Here is a 24,205-nt window from a genome sequence, read left to right on the forward strand (position 1 = left end):
TATACGAGTGCATTGGTTTGGTCCAAAATATCAAACATCAAAATTTCCTTCTATCAAAAATATTTTATTTAAGAGGAAAGTTCCAAACAGTGAGTGACTTCATCACAATACAATACAATCAAATCATTGGGGGTATTCCTTGTTTTTAGATTTTTTTAGCTATATAGTCGTTACTCTTTTTTTTTTTTTTTAAGAATTCATGAAATTTGAATATGATGAGAGTAGAAGGTTACCAAAACTATTTTGAAGGTGTTGATGATCATGCTAAGATCATTAGATTTGTTGACGTAAAAATTTGAAGTGATTGTTTATGTAGCACCCCAAACCCGGCCCAGACGTTATGGTCGGATCCGACATGCCACATCGAATCATTCAAAACATTTTATATTATTAGTCCAGAAAAACTTATTTAGTGTTTCAAAAGATAATTTCATTATAGGTTAAAGTGAATGGAAGCTGCGCACCAGGTAGGAAACTGGAAAAGAGGTGGTGAGTCCATCGGACTGCTTAAGTACTAAGCTCCCTTCGAATCCAATCCTAGACATGCATACCGCCATTGCCACACCTTAACGTCATGGATATTTTTAGGAAACCGATTTGATTAAGTCATTTTTAGGAAAAGTGATTAATTTTGGAAAATACTTTCATTGCGGAAGCTTTATTTGTTGTCGTGTTATTTTGAAATCAATTGTTGTTTTTGAAAACGCGCCCTAAAGCTATCCAATTTCAACAGTTAAAATAAGTAATACCTATCTTAGTAATACATATTAAAACCATCAAAAATAATTAAGCGGCCTTATTACATTTAAAAACCAAAACTTCAAACGTAAATAAAAGGATGTCCAGTTCACAGAAGAAAATCAAACTTTCGAGCGGGTGGCCACTCCAATTCCCTCACGACTCCAAGCCCACTATGGTTGGGGATTTCTGCATGGATGAAAATAAAAGGGGTGAGTTTGGGGAAACTCAGTGTGTAAGGAAAACCCATTCAAAGCCCAAGTCAGCTCAAGCCTATTGGGCCTAAGCCTATTCAGTAACAGTGGTCTGGGCGAGCCCTTTTCAGACATAATAAAGCGGGCCTTAGCCCTTTATTTAGATAATAAGTATGGCTCACAGGCCCATTTCAAAATACATGCAACATCAAGTAAACATATGCAAGCCCATTTGGGAGACTACTCAACCCACCAACCACTACACTCCACCGTACCAGCCATACACTCCATGTGGGGAATAGCTCAACCCACCCAAACCTAACACTCCATAGTTGCGACCTTGCTTTGCTCGGTTAACGATAAATTGAGGCAAAGCCTCTAATACGTGGACAAGCCACTTTCAGTACTTCCTCGTCAATATCCCGGTCCCATGCATCAGATAATAACAACATGGCATGCGATAAATAACAACGATCAAACATGCACTTAGGTCAATTTAACCTAGGGGTATTTGGTAATTTATCTCCTAGGGTAAAACTGTAAATTTTCCACTTTTAAAGGTATTTCAGTAATTTATCTATTTTAGGGTTTTTCATGCATATTCCTACCTTTCACGTACTAATAGAATCACTATCGAGGGTTCTTACCGAATTGGGCCCGTTGGCCCACATTCCAATTTTGGCCCATTAAGCCCAAAAATATCGAGGGCACAGAAATCATGCACTTTGCAGTCCAAACATTGCAGCTTACCTAAAACATTAATCGATTTACCTCACGAGCATTCGCACACTCGCAAATCTACAAAATATCGGTTTTCGGCATTTCGGCTTTTCGACTTTTGCCGATCTAGACTGAGAAAGAGGGTGTTAGTTACACACCTGTTTGCGACGATATGCTGATGAGATCCATACACGAACCGCCTACAATTGGATTACTAACACGTTAATCTAACTATTCAAATACAAACTACGTATTAACCCCTTACAATATTTGGCCAACCACACCTACAGATCATAGTAAGCTTATAAGAAATCAATAAGCAACTCATTAACAAATTTTTGTCAATGTTTACCACATAATCATAATTTCACTGCAAGCTGTCTTCCTGAGCAACAGTCACTAAATTATTTATAACTGGAGCTATGAAATTCCAAATCAAGTTCCGTTAAATTTCCCTGAAAATAGACTCATATATATTCTATCCATAAAATTTTCAGAATTTTTGGTTTCGCCAATCAATACCATATTTTTCTCAAAGTTTCCCATGTTTCACTGTTTGACTAATCTGACCACTCTTCATTACGAATCAAATTTATCATTGTACAGAATTCAAAATATGTTCTTGTTTATTTCATTAGAAACTATACTCAATAAGCTTTAATTACATAATTTATTCAGCTTCTAATTCATCTCCCACAATTTATGTTGATTTTCCAAAGTCACGTTACTGCTTCTGTCCCAAGCAGATTTATTACCAAATAACTTTTTCACACATAACTTGCATGCATGTTATTTAAACATGTATATCACCAATCAATCATCACATATCTATGATTTTACTTAAGTATAATCTCCTTTTTCATAATTTTAAAGCACAACATGTTAGCCAATTTTTCCCTTTAGCATCTAAGGCACATGCATGTTCATTTGTTTGGCTCAACTTCACCTATCTTCCATTTTTCATCAAAAGAACATGAAACAACAACCATTTCCTTCATTTTAATTCATGACCAAATGCTCACAGCACAACTAAAAACCAAAATATGCTTCAAGAGTTAAGGTAGAATCAAGAAGAACTCATGAACATTAAGATAGAAGCAAACTACCATGAACTTACCTTCAATTTTCTTCCCCAAGTGACCAAACATTCAAGAGCTTTCTCCTCTCCTTTCTCTTCTCTAACTTTCGGCTATGATGAACAAAGATGGAAAAAACTTTGTTCTTTTCACCCCTTTTTCTTTTAATAAAATTTCATATTTCATCCATTTAATTCTTTAATACAAAATACATGAAATGCCCATCATGGAACATTTACCTAAACCATTATCATAGAACATTTACCTAACCCATTATCATGGAATATTTACCTAATCCATTATCATGGAACATTTACCTAACCCATTATCAATTTGTACCATGAATTATGGATATCAAGTGCTCATATTGTCTACAACAACATGATGGCTGGCCACTTCATGTAAAATGGGAGGTTTGTCATGTAAATCCTCCTATTTTGCACTCCTATTTATTTGGCCACTTCAATTTAGCCTATAGCATTTTCAAACATTTTCACATAGGTTCTATTTCATAATTTCACCCCTTTTTTCTTATGGAACAAAAATTATCTAAAATTGCTAGGTTCTAGCTTAAGCTTGGGCCTTCTAGAGGCCCACTAACATAATTAAACCTATGCCAACATTCACAGAATTCCCGAAAATTGGGGCGTTACAACTCTACCCTCGTTAAAGAAATTTCGTCCTCGAAATTTACCTGATCCAACTAGTTGAGGGTATTGTTGATGCATAGTCTCTTCTGATTCTCAAGTAGCTTCTTCCTTCCATGATTACGTAAAGTACTTTCACTAACGGGATGATTTCCTTCGAGAACCTTAACATCTCGAGCCAATATTTGCACAGGCTCCTCCTCAAAGGTCAAATCAGTCTGAACTTCAATTTCTGCAACTGACAGGACATGAGCAGGGTCAACACGATAATGCCTTAACATGGAGACGTGAAAAATATCGTGAATCCTGTCTAACTCGGAGGCAATTCAAGCGATAAGCCACTTGGGCCTACTCGCTTCAAAACCCGATAAGGCCCAATGAACCGCGGACTCAACTTGCCCTTCTTCATCGAACCTTAATATCTTCTTCCAAGGAGAAACTTTTAAGAAGACCATATTACCATCGAGTACTCAATCTCCTTACGCTTCAAATCGCATACGACTTTTCCTATCGATGTTTCTTTTAACCGGTCCCTAATTATTCGACCTTATCCTCGATGATCGACTACCAACTCGGTCCAAGAATTTGTCGCTCTCCTAGTTCGATCTAACAACTAGGTGTACGACACCTTCGTCCATCTGATGCTTCATACGGTGCCATTCGAATACTACCGTAAGCTGTTATTGTATGCAAATTCTGCCAACGGCAAGTAATCCTCCCAACTACCTCGAAAATCAATCATGCATCCCCTCAACATGTCCTCTAGAATCTAAATAACCTTTCCTGATTGACCATCAGTCTGGGGATGGAAAGCTGTACTAAAATTCAATCGCGTCCCCAATGCCTCATGCAACTTTTTCCAAAATCGAGATGTAAATCTGGGATCCCGGTCAGAGACAATCGAAACCGAGACTCCATGAAGTCGTACAATCTACGCCACATACTGACTTGGCTAACTTTTGAGCGAAAAGTCAAGACGTCTGGTATGAAATGGGCTGATTTGGTCAACCTATCCACAATCACCCACACCGAGTCTTTCTTCGATGGTATCAAGGGCAACCCACTCACAAAGTCCATGGTTAGCCTCTCCCACTTCCAAAGTGGTATCTTCACTGGCTGTAACAGTCCAGAAGGTAATTGATGCTCAGCTTTCACTTGCTGGCATGTCAGACATTTCCCTACAAACTCCGTTACTTCTCGTTTAAGTCCAGGCCACCAGTACAATTCTCGCAAGTCGTGATACAACTTATTCCCTCCAGGATGCATGGCACATAGTCCTCCATGAGCTTCCTTCAATATTGTCTGCCTCAAATCAGAGTTCTTCGGAACATAAATTCTTCCTCGGAAACACAGAACTCCTTCGCCATCTAACCCAAATTCAGAAGTTTCCCCTTCCTTGACTTGTTGGAAACGAGTGACCAAAGACTCACTGTTCAACTGCTTTTCCTTAATCTGAGCCACCCAGGTTGGCCTCACTTGCAACTCAGCCAACAGACTTCCATCATCATACAGACTCAGTCGAGCAAATATTGCTCTCAGATTAGATACAGCTCTACGACTTAGAGCATCGGCTCCCACATTAGCCTTGCCTGGGTGATACTCGATCAAACAGTCATAATCCTTAAGTAACTCAATCCATCTCCTTTACCTAAGGTTCAGCTCCTTCTAAGTCAACAAATACTTAAGACTCTTATGGTCAGTGTATATAATACACCTTTCTCCGTACAAGTAATGTCTCCAAATCTTAAGTGCAAATATCACTACTGCCAACTCTAAACCATGAGTCGGATAGTTCCCCTCATGAGGCTTAAGCTATCGTGATGCATATGCAACCACCTTACCTCTTACATTAACACGCAGCCCAAACCCACATGTGATGCGTCACTATACACAGTAAAATCCTTCCCAGACTCCGGCTGAATTAACACAGGTGCTTCAGTCAGAACTTTCTTCAACTTTTCAAAAGCTTCCTACTACTTTTTAGTCCATACAAATGGTACTCCTTTCCTTATGAGTTTTGTCAAAGGTGCTGCCATCACAGAAAAACCTTCCACAAACCTTCTGTAGTATCCTGCCAACCCTAGGAAACTTCGAATTTCTGACACCGTCCTAGGTGGCTTCCACTCCAAAATTGCTTCAATCTTTCGAGGGTCCACCTTAATCCCTTCGGCAGAGACCACATGTCCTAAGAAGGTTACCTCTCTCAACCAAAATTCACACTTGCTGAACTTCACAAAGAGTTCCTTCTCCCTTAACACTCATAGCACTATACGGAGATGCTCATCATGTTTCGCTTCAGTTTCAGAATATACCAGGATATCGTCAATAAAGACGACTACGAACTGATCTAAAAATGGTTGGAACACACGATTCATCAGATCCATAAACACTGCAGGAGCGTTCGTCAGTCCAAATGGCATAACCAGAAACTCATAATGACCATACCGAGTCCTGAATGTCGTCTTATGGATATCTGCCTCCTTGAATCTTAACTGATGATATCCAGATCGAAGGTCGATCTTGGAAAATACAGAAGCTCCTCTAAGCTGGTCGAACAGCTCATCAATCCTTGGCAGTGGATACTTATTCTTAATCGTCAGTTTATTCAACTGGCGATAATCAATGCACATCCGCATCGTACCATCCTTCTTTTTCACGAATAGCACCGGTGCTCCTCATGGAGACACGCTTGGCCTAATGAAGCCCCTATCCAACAACTCTTGAATTTGTGCCTTTAGCTCCACCAACTCCTTCGGTGCCATTCTATATGGTGTGATAGACACTGGTGCCGTTCCAGGCAACAAATCTATTCCAAACTCAACTTCTCGGTTCGGAGGCAATCCTGGAAGCTCCTCTAGAAAAACATCTTGGAACTCTTTTACGGTCTTAACCTTATCCACTGCCAGTCCCTCCTTTTTCGACTGACTTACAAATGCCAAATAGGCCTCACAACCTTTCCGAATCCACTTCTCGGCTCTTAATGCCGACACCATATTGGACAAATAATCCCTTCGCTCACCTATCACTATAACCTCCTCATCCTTTGTGGTCCTTAACACCATTCATTTAGCGGCACAATCCAGGTCGCTTAAGCTTAACAAGCCAGTCCATTCCCAAATGAGATCAAACTCTCCGAACAGTGACTCATCAGATCTCCAGGGAAAATCCTACCTTGAGTTTCTAAGGGTACATCCCTATACAGTTTGTCTACCCTAACTGAGTGACCCAAAGGACTTAGTACAGATACCCCACTCACAATCTCCTCGAGCGGTCCAAGTTGTCCATAATCCGTTCGTGGCCTCCAACCAATATTCCGCCACATTCGGGCTATATCGACACGCCCTAAAGATCTCCGCTCTAGTTAGCAAGTCGTTCGAAATAGATCCCCGAACTCCATTGCTCGTACTTGCCCCGGTAACCCTTTCCAGAACACGAAGCATTGCCTGTGATAGGGCATCATCCTGGGCACCGCGGTCATGAGACTCTACCTCTATTGCCGGTGGTACCGGTGCATCCACCTCCGACATATGTCTCGAAGACGAAGATCTCGCTCGAGCACTTCCTCGGCTCCGTCCACGGCCTCTTGTACTCATATCGTATTATCTTGATTATGAATTTTTATGCATCAATTAATATTCCAGTGTTTATTACAGATGTTTTATGAATCAGACAGTAGTTCAGAGTTTGTTTTCGTAAAATCGAAGTCTAGCTACAGTTTCAATCTCTTATCAGATTTTCCTATGGTTTTAGTATCATCCTATCTAGAGTATCCTAGCAGATTTGAAGATGCAGATAAGTCGAAAAATATTGAGAAGAGTTCGAGTAATACTTACGGACTTGGTAGGAGATTGAATGTCACCTTCTAAAGATCTAAATTTTGAAAATTGAGTTTTTCGCATTCTTTATAAAATTTTCGTTTTCGAAAATTTTTGTTTTTGTAAACCCATTCCACAACCGAGTTGTTGCAACCTAGGCTCTGATACCACTAAATGTAGCACCCTAAACCCGGCCCAGACGTTATAGTCGGATCCGACATGCCATATCGAAGCATTCAAAACATTTTATATTATTGGTCCAGAAAACTTATTTAGTGTTTTAAAAGATAATTTCATTATAGGTTAAAGTGAATGGAAGTCTGTGCACCGGTAGGAAACCGGAAAAGAGGTGGTGAGTCCATCGAATCGCTTAAGTACCAAGCTCCTTCGGATCCAATCCTGACATGCATCGCCATTGCCACACCTTAACGTCATGGATATTTCTAGGAAACCGATTTGATTAAGTCATTTTTAGGAAAAGTGATTAATTTTGGAAAATACTTTCATTGCGAAAGCTTTATTTGTTGTCGTGTTATTTTGAAATCAATTGCTGTTTTTGAAAATGCGCCATAAAGCTATCCAATTTCAATAGTTAAAATAGGTAATACCTATCTTAGTAATACATATTAAAACCATCAAAAATAATTAAGCGGCCTTATTACATTTAAAACCCAAAACTTCAAACGTAAATAAAAGGATGTCCAGTTCACGGAAGAAAATCAAACTTTCGAATGGGTGGCCACTCAATTCCCTCACGACTCCAAGCCCACTATGGTTGGGGATTTCTGCGTGGATGAAAATAAAAGGGGTGAGTTTGGGGAAACTCGGTGTGTAAGGAAAACCCATTCAAAGCCCAAGTCACTCAAGCCTATTGGGCCTAAGCCCATTCAGTAATAACAGTGGTACTGGTCGAGCCCTTTTCAGATTACAATAAGCGGGCCTTAGCCCTTATTGATTAATAAATATGGCCCATAGGCCCATTTCAAAATACATGCAACATCAAGTAAACATATGCAAGCCCATTTGGGAGACTACTCAACCCACCAACCACTACACTCCACCCGTACCAGCCATACACTCCATGTGGGAATAGCTCAACCCACCCATTTAACACTCCACATTGCTTGCCTTGCTACTCGATTAACGAAGAATTGAGGCAAAGCCTCCGAGACGTGGACAAGCCACTTTCAGTACTTCCTCCGTCAATATCCCGGTCCATGCATCGAGATAATAACAACATGGCATGCAGTAAATAACAACGATCAAACATGCATTTAGGTCAATTTAACCTAGGGGTATTTCGATAATTTATCTCCTAGGGTAAAGCGTAAATTTTCCACTTTTAAAGGTATTTGAAATTTATCTATTTTAGGGTTTTTCATGCATATTCCTACCTTTCACGTACTAATAGAATCACTACTGAGGGTTCTTACCGAATTGGGCCGTTGGCCCATCATTCCAATTTTGGCCCATTAAGCCCAAAAATATCGAGGCACGTAAATCATGCACTTTGCGGTCCAAACATTGCAGCTTACCTAAAACATTAATCGATTTACCTCACGAGCATTCGTACACTCGCAAATCTACAAAATCTCTGGTTTTCGGCATTTCGCTTTTCGACTTTTGCCGATCTAGACTAAGAAAGAGGGTGTTAGTTACACACATTTTGCGACGATATCTTGTGAGATCCACACGAGAAGCGCCTACAATTGGATTACTAACACGTTAATCTAACTATTCAAATACAAACTACGTATTAACCCCTTACAATATTCGCCAACCACACTGCAGATCATAGTAAGCTTATAAGAAATCAATAAGCAACTCATTAACAAATTTTTGTCAATGTTTACCACATAATCATAATTTCACTGCAAGCTGTCTTCCTGAGCAATAGTCACTAAATTATTTATAATTGGAGCTACGAAATTCCAAATCAAGTTCCGTTAATTTTCCCTGAAAATAGACTCATATATATTCTATCCATAAAATTTTCAGAATTTTTGGTTTAGCCAATCAATACCATATTTTTCTCAAAGTTTCCCATGTTTCACTGTTTGACTAATCTGACCACTCTTCATTACGAATAAAATTTCTCATTGTACAGAATTCAAAATATGTTCTTGTTTATTTCATTAGAAAGTAGACTCAATAAGCTTTAATTACATAATTTATTCAGCTTCTAATTCATCTCCCACAATTTATGGTGATTTTCCAAAGTCACGTTACTACTGCTGTCCCAAGCAGATTTATTACCAAATCACTTTTTCACACATAACTTGCATGCATGTTATTTAAACATGTATATCACCAATCAATCATCACATATCTATGATTTTACTTAAGTATAATCTCCTTTTTCATCATTTTAAAGCACAACATGTTAGCCGATTTTTCCCTTTAGCATCTAAGGCACATGCATGTTCATTTGTTTGGCTCAACTTCACCTATCTTCCATTTTTCATCAAAAGAACATGAAACAACAACCATTTCCTTCATTTTAATTCATGACCAAATGCTCACAGCACAACTAAAAACCAAAATATGCTTCAAGAGTTAAGGTAGAATCAAGAAGAACTCATGAACATCAAGATAGAAGCAAACTACCATGAACTTACCTTCAATTTTCTTCCTCAAGTGACCAAACATTCAAGAGCTTTCTCCTCTCCTTTCTCTTCTCTAACTTTCGGCTATGATGAACAAAGATGGACAAAACTTTGTTCTTTTCACCCCTTTTTCTTTTAATAAAATTTCATATTTCATCCATTTAATTCTTTAATACAAAATACATGAAATTCCCATCATGGAACATTTACCTAAACCATTATCATGGAACATTTACCTAACCCATTATCATTGAATATTTACCTAATCCATTATCATGGAACATTTACCTAACCCATTATCATGGAATATTTACCTAATCCATTATCATGGAACATTTACCTAACCCATTATCAATTTGTACCATGAATTATGGATATCAAGTGCTCATATTGTCTACAACAACATGATGGCTGGCCACTTCATGTAAAATGGGAGGTTTGTCTTGCAAATCCTCCTATTTTGCACTCCTATTTATTTGGCCACTTCAATTTAGCCTATAGCATTTTCAAACATTTTCACATAGGTTCTATTTCATAATTTCACCCCTTTTTCTCTTATGGAACAAAAATTAACTAAAATTGCCGGGTTCTATCTTAAGGTTGGGCCTTCTAGAGGCCCACTAACATAATTAAACCTATGCCAACATTCACAGAATTCCCGAAAATTGGGGCGTTACAGTTTAAGTGTCAACTGTAATGATAGTTACACTTAAACACTACGGCTGATTATTACTTATCATTTTGAAATTCATAATTTTTTAAATAAAATATTTAGGCTTTAAATGATATTGATGTTGTGAAAGCATGAAATCTCATATACGAATATCAATCCATTTGAAGTAATTTATTTTAAAGATTGGATTGGATCGGATAAAGTAATCTTATCCATTGGATTGTTGAGATTGGATCGAGATAGAATTGAAGACATATTTCCACAATCCACTTTACATTAGTCTTTATTATTATTTGTATCTTGCTATTTTAACAACTATTTAATAGGAGACTGAATTGTAATTAATCTCTAGCATGTTAGCAATTTTTGAAATCTTATTTATTTGAGACACTTGCATATGTTTTGTATTGGTATTGAAAGCACTTATTTTTTTCATAGTGGAACGTGTTTTTGAGAGTGCATGAAAGAGTAAACATGTTTAGTTTACTTTGGAGAACTTAGAGGTGAGTGATTTAGATCTTGAGGTACAAAAGTGAGGTTTCTATATCGAGGTGTGATAAAACTTGAATCATTTATTGTATTGAGATTAAAGATAGTTAATTTACTCACTAAGCTTGGCTTCAAAGATATAGGGAAAGCAAATTGCATAAACAATCTTGTGTGTTTTGTTCTTTTGTTGTGCTTGTAACACCCCTATCTCGTAACCGTCACCGGAATAGGACGAGACGTTACCAGAAATTAGGAATCGAATCAGAACAGTAAAATTTTTAACTTTTTCTTAAATAAAAGATCATTTATTTATATAACTAATAGACACAAACAAAGGTCGAATTTAAAACTTATAAAAGTAAACTTCCATAAGATGCCATATTCACATGGCTTATATACAATAGTCAAAATATCATTCTACTTATAGTCTATCCTATACATGCCATAAGCTAAGTCCAAATCACATGATTACTACAATAGTAGATAGTGTGACAAAGTGCTGACGATCCCCGAGCTAATAGTAAGAGTCAACGATCTACAAAAATAAACAGAGAAACATAACATTCAAAGTAAGCTTTCATAAGCTTAGTAAGTCCTAAGCAATTTAAATAGTTGAACTTAAAAACAAACCAAATGTTCGAAATCACATAACACTTTTTGAGTACAATACTATTTGGTCGATTATGCACAACACATATCATTTTACTCCGTTTATACTCAAACTCATATAAACATAGTATTTACAAGCTTCCAGATTAACTTTAATTCTTTCAAATTTCACTAGTGTATCATTTCTTACCCACACTTACTTTCAACATTCATAGTTAAATAACATATCGAAAACCATCTTGTAACTTTGCATAATAACTGAATGCACATAAATACAAATATACATATGAATTTACAACATCTTTTCATATGTTTCTCAATACACATTCTTAATTCCCATCAGATCAATCTCACATATAATATATATATCACATACCTGAATCACTTAATGTGTAATATGAGTTCAATTTATCATCTTAGCATAGGATCTCGTAGTCATATACTTTATCAAATTCACTAACACTTGGCCTGTGAGGTATAAAACTCGAACATAACACCAGCACGAAGCCTACGGGACTTTAAACTCAGATATAATACCAGCACTAGGCCTGCGGGATTTAAACCGGATATAATACCAGCACGAAGCCTGCGGGATTTAACCCAGATATAATTCCAGCATAAAGCTTACGGGTCTTTAAGCCCGGATACACATCAAATATCATGCATATTTGATCATATATTAACACATCTCATTCAACATATCACATTAGTAGTCATTTGCTAATTCGGATATAAGCTCCATATGAACACCATCATTTACATTTCGGTTCAAAAGTCATACATAAATATCACATATCCATTTCACCATTCAAACTTAACCCACAGTGATCATTCGACTATAAATCATATACATAAATTATTTATCGCACAACTTAATTCAAGTAGAACCAAAAGGTCACAATTCACCTAATATATACATATTGCTCACCGATTCGCACACAACCTTTCAAATTAGCAATTATAAGTTGGTTCCGCACATAGCCCATTCTTGTCGATAATTTACGATGGTTTTACCCTTACTCACATATATTACATAGGCATTTTTACCTATTCTTCTTAATTCACATTCATGATTCAATTCCAATCGATTTAACATGCATAAGTACATATCGCATACCTGACCAACTTAATGTATTGAACGAAATCAATTGTCGATTTAACACACTGGTCTCATAGTTGAACATAAACATGAAACCATTTCTTATATTTTCGATTCACATCAATCATCAAATTCATTTAATTCACATGTACTTAATTAGGTTATTCGTATCTGAATAATTTACTTTACGGAACGAATCCACGTATCGTATTAGTCCATAGTCTTAAAGCACCACACTTTTAATAGTTTACCTCATCGAAGTTCACATTTAATCACTTTAGTGCCAAGCCATATTTGGCTACCACAAAGGACTAATAATAATAATTTTATACACATCATGGTTTCCTTTAGATATTTAATAATCACAAATCGTGATATCTCTACCAACACATATACGGCATAGTTTACTCATTGTAACACTCATTTAGTGCATCAAATTTCCAAATCCAATTCAACTTAAGCATAATAGCCATAATCGGGTTATAGCTTTAAATCATTACATATTCGGCACATTAACTAAATAAAATTTACATTCTCTTTGCCATATTAATTTAACTCTTAGGCATATAAAAAGAAATCAAGCTTAAACACTTAAGAACTTACCTCGAATGTTGCCGAACGATTACAACGGCTATTCGATTACTCTCTCTTTTCCCTTATCTGAATTTGTCCCTCTATGCTCTTGAGCTTAAATTCAAAGATTTTAAACTAGTCATTATTCGACTATTCAAGCATCACTTTATAAATATAATATATATATATATATATATATTCGACTTTCACACTTACTGATCATAGTAAGCTTATAAGAAATCAATAAGCAACTCATTAACAAATTTTTGTCAATGTTTACCACATAATCATAATTTTACTACAAGCTGTCTTCCTGAGCAACAGTCACTAAATCATTTATAACTGGAGCTACGAAACTCCAAATCAAGTTTCGTTAATTTTTCCTGAAAATAAACTCATATATCTTTTATCCATAAAATTTTCAGAATTTTTGGTTTGGCAAATTAATGCCAGATGTTTCTTAAAGTTTTCCCTTGTTTCACTGTTTGACTAATCTGACCACTCTTCACTACGAATCAAAATTCTCATTGTACAGAATTCAAAATATGTTATTGTTTATTTCACTTGAAACTAAACTCATTAAGGAGTCTAAACATATAAACTTCATCTTATAACCATTTTTGTACAATTTATAATGATTTTATAAAAACAGAATAGGGGATCTAGAAGTCATTTTGACCCTATCCCACGTCACTTCAAATATCTTATTATTGGAAATTCTTTTGCTTACACGATTTCTTTTATAAGAAACTAGACTCATTAAGATTTAATTACATAATTTATTCAGTTTCTAACTCATCTCCCACAATTTATGGTGATTTTCTAAAATCACGTTACTGCTGCTGTCCCAAGCAGATTTATTACCAATTCACTCTTTCACACATAACTTGCATTCATATTATTTAAACATGTATATCCCCAATCAATTTCATCACAATTTCACTTAATCATAATCTCAATACAATACATCGTGCTCAAATCATTATTCAAGTTCAAATTCGGCTAGCACACATATACATACTAGCAACTAAGTATTAACATTGCATTTCATACTATAACCGAATGTATAGCTCATCGAAATATATTTATTCATGTTCCCTTAACACATATTGGTCAACTAGATCATGCATTATTCTTTGGCACATTTGGTCATTAAAGCAATCACCTATTTAACTTTCAAGCATTTTTATACTAACATTTCTCCCAAGGCCGAATTCATATACAACCTTTAGTACTCATTTAAAGTTTATATTTTAAGTAATTTCTATACACAACATTAACCAAATATCCATTTTAACAAATTTTTCTTCAACTATCAACACATTCGGCAATCACATAATCAAACAATAAACCTTAACTTCCAAGCCAAAACAACTAGCAAACTGAACACATCCAACATAAATTTCCATGCTAATGACATCAAAACAACTACTAAGAATTTCAAGCTCCTTGGCCGAATTTCAATCTTCCAAAATAACAATTCAAACTAACCACTCAATTTATGCATGAATTTCTAAGAGTAGCATTGTACATACCTTAATCTAGCAATCTCCTTAGCCGAAAATTTTAACAACAAAAGGAAATTTCTTCTCCACCCTTTCCTAGCTACGGCAATGGAGGAATAAACCAACTTTGGTTTCTCCTCCCACTAACACATTATTTTTATTACCCATACTCTTTTATTCATCTTTAATTCATCTAATACATTTTTTTATTACATATTTCTCACCACTAATAAATATAATAATATTAAACCATGCATATAATGCCCATACTTATGAGCTTGGCCGACCACTAGCATTAAAAGTGGCAAATTGGCATGCAAACCCACTTATTTGCATCATTCAATAATTAATCACTTAAAATAAGCCACACATATATTCAAAGCTTCTCACATAAGTCCTTTTTATTTAGAAACTCATTCAAATTGACAAAAATCAAAGCATTCAAATTTCACACATGCATGATCACATATTTTAGACATAAAATATTATATTCAATTATTTCTGCGACTCGGTTTAGCGATCCCGAAACCACTTCCCGACTAGGGTCAGAATAGGGCTGTCACAGTGCTCATCGCAGTGGCAATTGTAGTGGCCATTACAACCATCACTTCCATTAAAGCACTCTATTTTTCTTAAAAATTAGTAACTGTCCGTTTCAACATGTGGTATAAGAGCCTAACACTTAACTAATGGTGTTTCCTGATGTTGTTAATTGTTATATATGAAAGGATCTTCAGCTGCTCGATCCATTTATGTTGAAAGGTTCTAACTATTCTTATTAGATGGCAAGAATGAAAGCCTTCATCAAGTCCACTAATGAGAAAGCATGATGTCGTGTTCTCACAGGATGACAACCACCTATGATTGAGACAAAAGTAGGAATAACTCTTGAGTTAGCTTGGACCATTGATGAAGAAAGTCTTGCAAATATCAATTTGAAAGCTCTTTATGTTATCTTTTGTGATGTTAATGAACAAGAATTTAAGACGGTATCAAAGTGTACAATTGCTAAATAGGCATGTGATATCCTTGAAACTGCCCATGAAAGAACCAATATGTAAAGCATTCTAAGATGCAGATGTTAACCACCAAGTTCAAGAACCTAGTAATGTAGAGTTTAAAAACCATTGGTCAATTCTATACAAAAAATTTTGATCTGTCTAATCAGTCATTTGCCCTTGTAGAAGAATATTTCAATTCCAAATTGGTCAGGAAGGTGTTGAGATCATTACGTAAGAGATTTGCTATCGAAGTCATTTCAAGATTTTCTCGCTATATATCTTAGAAGAAATGTCATTAAATGAAGGGGTTTTCTTGGGTATAAGTACTATGTAAATCAAACTTTGAACTCACTTGATTCTTCAAATCCTTCCCAATAGCCCTAAAGCAATAAACTTTACAAAAAATCTTCTTCTTGATTTTTTTTCTCAAAACTTTCAACTTTTCAAGAATCTTACTTCTAATTGCTCAATCGTGTCAAGACTACATCTGAAGAGAAATATGATAGGGTTCAATGTGAAAAATAGTATGTTGAAGAAGGCTCATCAATTGAAGCCACAAATACTCAACCTTCATTAGCCACAATGAAAACTGAAGTGCCCACTATCGTTGGCACATTTATGATGAAAGCTACTACTCCCTTGTATCATACCCTTCTTCTAATGACTCATCCATACTATAGGTCAATGAGATAAGGGGAAAAGTTACCTCAAAGGTTATGGACACCAGTGAAGTATAGTTGTCACATACTGTTAAACAAATCATGGCTAAGATCAAGGATTTTGCTTTTAAATCCTCCCATGCTCGAATACCAACCAATGCCTTATCAGACAATATAAGTCCTATGTAATGCCCTTAAAACCACTATGATGTAAGTGGTACCATACCAAGAATATGCATAGTAGATTTCTTAGGAAAATTAAGTGTAATATATCAATGATAGTTGAGACACTACAAACAAACTACCACATACTGACGGCCTACAAATCGCCGCTAAAAAATTATCAATATAGGTATGAAAATCTTAAACCGACGGTCAAAAAGGTATTCTGACGAAAAAAATAAATGTTGATAGATGTAATGCCGATGTAGAATATTTTTGACGAAAAACATGGTCATCGAAATAAGTCTAAAAGTATATACCAGCAATCTAAGCATCGCTAAAGTAGAAGCTGTCAATTAAGAACCATCTACTAGAGTTGATTTTCAAATACCTATATCGATGATAAAAATTGTTAGTAAATATTCTAATAAATGAAATTCCTATTATACCATGAGTAATACAAATATACTGACAGTTAGTAAAACCATCAAAGCCCAATTGTGGCTATATTTTACTTTGTTTACAATATTAATTTATTTATGATTTTAATTCAATATACTTTATTCAAAGTAAAAATATATCTAAATAAAATCTAAATTAAATCAAACTAAGCCAATTATATAATACAAACATAATACAAATATAAATCAAATACATAATCCAGTTTCTTTAATAGGCTTTATTATGCTAGCAAATGAACTATGCACCCAACTTTCCATGCACAAGAAACTTGCATCATGTCACAAAGTCACAAGTTGTCTGCTCGAAGCCTCATTTTCTTGAGCTGCTTCATCGTGATACTCTACCCAAGCCCTCAACAGTACCTTGATCACATCACTTCAAACACCTATATCAATTGTATACCGGCTCATACAGTACATCTCAGCTGTAACTGTTGCCACGCCTACAAGGGTTGGCATCAATAACGTTAGTGGAGAAGAAAGAAGAGCAGCTAAGGGGGCATCAATGATGGATGAAGCTGATGGCTTCTTCCAACCCCTTGCTTGTCCATAATTAGAAGCCCCGTTTTGCGATACAGTGCATATTCCTAATGATTCAGTAGTGCCCTAAATGACAGTAGTCAACCGTACAACTACCGAGTAAAGATTCTTTTCATGGGGGCTTGACATTCGCAGCTGTGTCTTCTACTAGAGGAGCAAGAAAAAAGGAGGCACCTATTTAGTTCAAAGCATATATGGCAGGAAGTACTTCAATATGCCAACTACAAAGGAGATTGACTACCATATTGCGTTTAGCATGGAATGCATAGATAAATCTGATGGAAAGAGAATGTTTTAAAATTATTTTTAATCAGAAAATACTATTATTTATTTTGAGTAGAGTAAATTTATATAGATGTAAATAATCATAGTAAGCCAAAAAGAAAACGTGTTTGTCATAAAAAGCATCAAATATAGATGTAAATAATCATTGGATTTCAGAAAAGGTTTCTTTTAGATAAAATGTTTAATCATAAATAAAAGCCTTTTACATATTCCTCAGCAGAAAAACCTTTTGTAAACTTAAATTGAGAAGGGCGTGCATCACATTCTTCATGGTTAGAACAAATGTCAATGTTTTCCTAAACATGTTCAACTTCCTGTGACCTTGCATTGCCCAAACAAAAATTTGTTTTAAGAAAGATTTTAGATTTAATGCACTACTTTTATTAAATTCGATAAAATGTTTTAAGGGTGGAGCTTTGTTATGTTATCTTTTAATTAAATTGGCATTAGAAATCTAATTTCAAAGTTGGAACAAAAAGTAATGATCATTGGAATTCACCAAATAACAGGCAATTCGTGAGATTGAGGCTTGCAAACCTAAGAAACCTTGTAGATGATTCTATGAATACCAACCTCTTTCATCCTTGAAGATTTTACAATTCCATGTTTGACGACACGTTGCTACTTAATATAATTAATATAAGTTACAATTTCAAAACAGAATCAACAATGACAAAGCAATTGAGTGTAAATCGGATCCGCTGAGCATTATCTAAAGAAATGAGAGAAAACATAGAACTTGACCCTTACATTATCTTGATTTGAAGTATGTAGAGATACAAGGACCGAGCAAAACTTGTGAAAACCAATTGAGTACACCATATTAGTTTTAATAGATATTTCCTTAAAATTTTAAAATCTAGAGTTGAATTATTAGTTTTATGTTGCTTGTGGTTAGATAGGACTGCAACAAGTACTTCGAGCAGCCTTTGTTATCAAATGTAGTCACTTGTCAAGCAGGTAGAAACAATTACATTTGTAGTTTAAACATGATCAAAGCAAAAGCCCCTTACTTTACCACCCACTAAAGCTTAATTGACTCTTCAAGCTTTGTTTAATCGTATCCACCAAAGCCCCTTTGTTTTTTTTAATCATTGATGAATTCCTAGTCTGATACATGGTGCCTAGCTCTCTACCATTTATTCCTAGTCTAATGCATCAATGAAGCTCTCTACCAAAGAAATTGCGCCCTTTATCATCGGCTACAATAATTCTTTAAGTCAACAACTATACGACCAGACTACTTAATTAGATTTTTTTAATTAATACAAGACTTTGGATTGTCCTAAGATGGTCTCTAATTGCAAACTATCAATGTCAGGTTCTCACAGTATTTAATATAAGCACCCAGATTCGAAGCTAATTCTAAAATTAAAATGATATTTAATTGGCATATAAAGCTAATTCTGCTTATATGACAACGATGACCAACTTATAATCCAACCATTAAAAAAGTGAGAATAATTATTGTACTCAGGATTTCGCTTGATTTCTTCGTCATTCATCCGCATTCCAACTATTTGTTCTTGTTTGTATCCTGACTGTAAATGACTGACCTAAACAGAAAAAGCGAGAACAGCATCATGACAATGCAACAGAGGAAGTGACTGAGCTCGACATCAAGAATGTCTTACCCAACTACTGCACATATCCAAAATGCTCACTTCTAGAGTATTGCTACGAGGGAAAACCCCTAAACAGTACTTAGTAACTGCGACACTGCTTGCATCATCGATATGTGTAACAAAGCGTGGAGCTTCATAGAACGGAGAATTAAATCTGTGAAAATCTGAAATTAAAAAATTTTAAAAATTAAGTTAACAAAAATATGCAAAAGGAAGTTGTTAAGGCCTTGTTTTTATTTCCACATAAACCAAACCATCTACCTGCCAATTCCAATTTCTTTAACTCTTTTTCCACTTAATATTTCAAAAATTACTAAATTGAGAAGAAATTAGACCTTGGAGAAGCGAGGGGCTGAGTATTTGAGACGGTTCGGACTCTTTTTACCCGCCATAGCTAAGACACAAAGCCTGCTGAGTTTAACACAGTCGACGTGGATACGGCCTGGATACGACACCACACGTCGCGGTGCAACTGTGAAAGAGTGGCAAAAGGAGAGTGAGAACAAGAACGTCACTTGCCGATCTCTGTAGATGTATGGCAACGGCAGTGATATCGGTGATCACAATGGTTTCCCTCTTCATTGCTTGATGAAGACAACACCCTTGTGTTGTTCTTATTAAACAACAAATGAAATCTACAAGCTTCATCGCTTGATGAAGAGGGAGGAAACGGAGAAAGAAAAGAACGAAAATAAAGAAGGAAAAATGAGTTTTAGGGTTAGTAAACTTTTTGAAGATAAAATGATTTTTTTTGTAGTAGAGTTAAACGTTTTTTATTAAGTGTAAAATTTAAAAACTATGTATTAGCGGAATAAATAAATAAAATTATAGTTATAGAGTGTTTTATTATTTTAACTTAAAAAATTGAAATTACTGCCCATTAAAAAATAAAAAAAGTATAATTATTTTTTCAGAATTCATCCTACACCGATGTTAACTATTGGAATATACAAGATTTATACTATGGATAAATTTGATTTGTCATTATAAATAGTTTTATATCGACGATAGCAAAATGTGTCAATCTAAGGTCGTTATATATTAATGAACAAGTAATCTATCTGTGTAGATGTACCGGTATTGGCAAAACTTGATAGTCAGTAAAAGTAATGTTAGTATATGAAAAATTATTTGTAGTGAGAAGTGTAAAGATCTAGTGCCTTTAGTATAGTTATTTTATCATATATGCTTGTACTTTTTTTGAACAGATTGCTTTAATAAAATTTCATCATTCTCATCATTATCTTTTGTATTTGTTCTTTAATAGTTTATGAATGCAAAACTAAATTCATAAGCAAATATTCGCTCGTTAATTACCTTACGTTTGACTAATATTAAGTTACATCATGTGGTCATGTCATGAGGCGAGAAGACAATTTATATTAGTATGTAATCTAAATGGTCCATAGTCCAAAGAATCAAAATTGAGAATATTGATTCAAGGACTATTATGCCATCTATTAAGTATAATTAGGAGATACCTTGTTTAGGTATTGGAACAAATGACTCTCATAAGATGGAGACATAGTTGTAATTGTCTAGACTAACAATACATCAAATAGGACCTAGGTTGAATTTATCCTTGATCCATTTATGAGTTTATTCACTTCTAACATTTAAAGTGTGGCTTACTTTAATCCTGAGTAAATGATGGACTATGAGTAACACCACTAACCCGTATCCGTCGTCAGAACCGGGTTTCGATGCATTACCGAAAGTTTTAGAATATTTTACTAATAATTCCCATAAATTACTATTCATTAATCGAGATCATCCAAAACATCCCTTAATTGGACCCTCGAGGTCCAATACAAGCATTAGAATCGAGTCGGGACTTAATTAGGAACTCTAAGAATTTTTTTTCGTGAATTTTCAAAAATTTTCCAATGTGTATGGCTCACACACCCGTGTGGCCTAAGGGACACACCCGTGTGACCCTGGGACACACCCGTGCTAGAGGCCGTGTTCGACCCCGTGTAACTCTCTGACTTGTGCACATGGCCGTGGGGTTAATTAATTCAATTCAAAATTGGGTGCAGGTTTCACACGGCCAAGACACGCGCCCGTGTTCTAGTCTGTGTAGCACACACGAATGAGATATATGTCCGTGTCTCTGCCTATGTGCTCAATTCTGAGCATTTTATTTCTCAAAATTAAGCTGCAGGGGACACACGACCTAACTATACGCCCATGTACCCGGCCGTGTGTCACACACGGTCTAGACACACACCCGTGTGTCTGCCCGTGTGGACAAAATAAAGTCATTTCTAGCTTCATTTCTCACCCAAAGTGACACCCATGACTTGCACTTAAACTCACATCCAAATACCAACCAATTCGAGCTTTTAAATTAAGTAAATTCCATCATTCAATAAGGCATATCATTGTTTGCATACATATTTATAATCTTACCTTGGTATATTCCATATGTTAGACATAATTTGATCAACTACTTAACATATATATTGTAACACCCCAAACCCGGCCCAGACGTTACGGCCGAATCCGGTGTGTCACATTGGAGCGTTACTGTATAGGTCATGTTTTATCTAAAATCTTTCTTAGTGATTTAAAGAGTATTTTCGTTGTAGATTAAAGTGAATGGAAGCTGTGCACCAGGTAGGATACCGGAAAAACAGGAGGTGAGTCTATTAGACTACTTAAGTACCAAGCTCTCTACGGATCCACTCCTAGACATGCACACAACCATTGCCAGACTTTAACTGAATGATTGTTCAGAAAAAAACCATTTCGTTTTAAGCTTTTGAAAGCACTTATTAATTTTAGAAAATGTTTTCGTTTCGGAAGCTTTGTCTTGTTTCACGATATTTTGAAATCAGGTAATTTCTTTTAAAAATGCGCCCTAGAGCTATTCAATTTCAAACATTTAAATACATATCATGCCTAAGCTAATAATCATACTAAAGCAATTAAAAATAATTAAAGCGGCTTTATTACAACTTAAAACCCAAAGCAATTAAAGTAAATGAAACTAATCAAGTCATAAGAAGAAAATTGAGCTTGCAAAACATGTGGCCACTCCGAATCCCTCTCAGCTCCAAGTCCACTATGGTCGGGGGTTACCTGCACGGATAAAATTAAGGGGTGAGTTTGGAAAACTCAGTGTGTAAAATAACCCGATCAGTTCAAACCACAGAAACAGATTAAGTTGGGCCTTAGCCCTATACAAAATTTAGAATGAAGCCCATAGGCCCATAACAGAAACAGAACAGATATATCTTGTATACAGAAAACCCAACCCATATCCATCCGTATACACCCCCGTGCCAACCTTACACCATGTGGGGAGACTACTCGACCCACCCATCCGCTATACGTCACAAAATTTACAGCATGGCTACTAGAACAGATATTGTGACAGAGTCACCAGATACAGATATTGTGGTAGAGCCACCAGAAACAGATATTTGTGGCAGAGCCACCAGAACGCTTCCTCCATCAATATAACCCATATCCCATGCAATAGATATACATGCCATGGCATACAACAAACAGAATCAGAATATCATGCATTTTAGTCAAATTTAACCCTAGGGGTATAATGGTAATTTTGCACCTAGGGGTATAATGGTAATTTCCATACTTAAGGGTATTCTAGTAAATTTAACTATTTTAGGGTTTACACTCATATTACAGCCATTAACACATTAACAGAAACACTTACCGAGCATTTTTATCGAATTGGACCTGTTGGCCCATTAACCCGATTTCGGCCCATTAAGCCCAAATATACCGAAGTGCACGAAATTGCGCACACTGCAATCATACCGCTTGTGATTACCAAAATTAACAACTAAACCATCTCACGAGCGCTCGCAAGCTCCCAAGTTCACAAAATGTCGGCTTTTCGGCATTTCAGCTTTTCGGCTTTTGCCGATCTAGTCTATGACTGGGTGTCATTTACACGCCTGATTTGAGACAACTGCTACCGAAATCTCCCACGATATCCTACAATCGTCAATAGACATATCAAATCCAAAATACAATGGCAACCCTCATAAACTTACTTACCATAATAGGCCATCAATACCTATGGCCCTTGAGATCCTACCTTTGCCAAAACTAGAGACTAGATCTAGATCTAGTCGTTCCACTTGTCCAAGCCTTCGATCAGTAGCCTCTGGATCACATTAACACCAAAACAAATCAATTGTTACAACCCTTAGAGCCTTAAGCTCCAATCAACAGCCTCCCTATGCCTTTAGGGATTTCGGCTTTTCTAAAACCCGAAATAAAGAATAGATTTGAGTACCTACCTCAGGTTCTTTCAACCAAAACTATTCCACTTCAGTTTCTACTCAGATCTGATACAGATCCAGCCCTTAAATACTAGCAGAAATCGAATCTTAAAGATCTAAATATTTGGCTATACGTCCCTAAAAACTATGGTGTTTTCGACTTTTGGAACTGTGAAGAGGAAGATGATTTGGTATGGTGGTTTTTGCAGTGGTATTGCCGACAGGTGTTGAGGTTTAGAGGATATGAAAATTGGCCAAAAGAGATGAAGAAAATAGGAGGATTTTGACTAGAAGAAATCAGCATAAGAAACAACTTTCGAGATTTCGGCTTTTATGGCAATCGGCTATAGTGGTTTAGAAAAGAATAGGAATGAAAGAGGAGATGAGTAGAATGGTAGGAATGTTTCGGCCAGAGAAGAAAAGAAGAAGAAAAAGAAATAGAAGAAGAGAGGAGAAGATAAGGAAGAAT

The 24,205-nt window shown here is 35.9% G+C and overlaps 1 long non-coding RNA gene across 2 annotated transcripts; it reads right to left on the reverse strand.

Annotated features, from left to right (window-relative positions):
* Positions 1-19,212: 19,212 nt before the first annotated feature.
* On the reverse strand, positions 19,213-20,222 carry LOC108478615 (uncharacterized). Of its 2 annotated transcripts, none has more exons than XR_001870319.2 (3): positions 19,813-20,222; positions 19,487-19,641; positions 19,213-19,403 (listed from the first exon to the last, which is right to left on the reverse strand). It is a non-coding gene; the product is annotated as an uncharacterized LOC108478615 (long non-coding RNA). The 2 variants fall into 2 exon arrangements; XR_001870320.2 differs by having other exon boundaries at positions 19,213-19,408.
* Between the last annotated feature and the right edge of the window lie 3,983 nt (positions 20,223-24,205).

The sequence above is a fragment of the Gossypium arboreum genome, chromosome 12 (assembly GCF_025698485.1).
Source record: "Gossypium arboreum isolate Shixiya-1 chromosome 12, ASM2569848v2, whole genome shotgun sequence".
Taxonomy (NCBI): Eukaryota; Viridiplantae; Streptophyta; class Magnoliopsida; order Malvales; family Malvaceae; genus Gossypium; species Gossypium arboreum.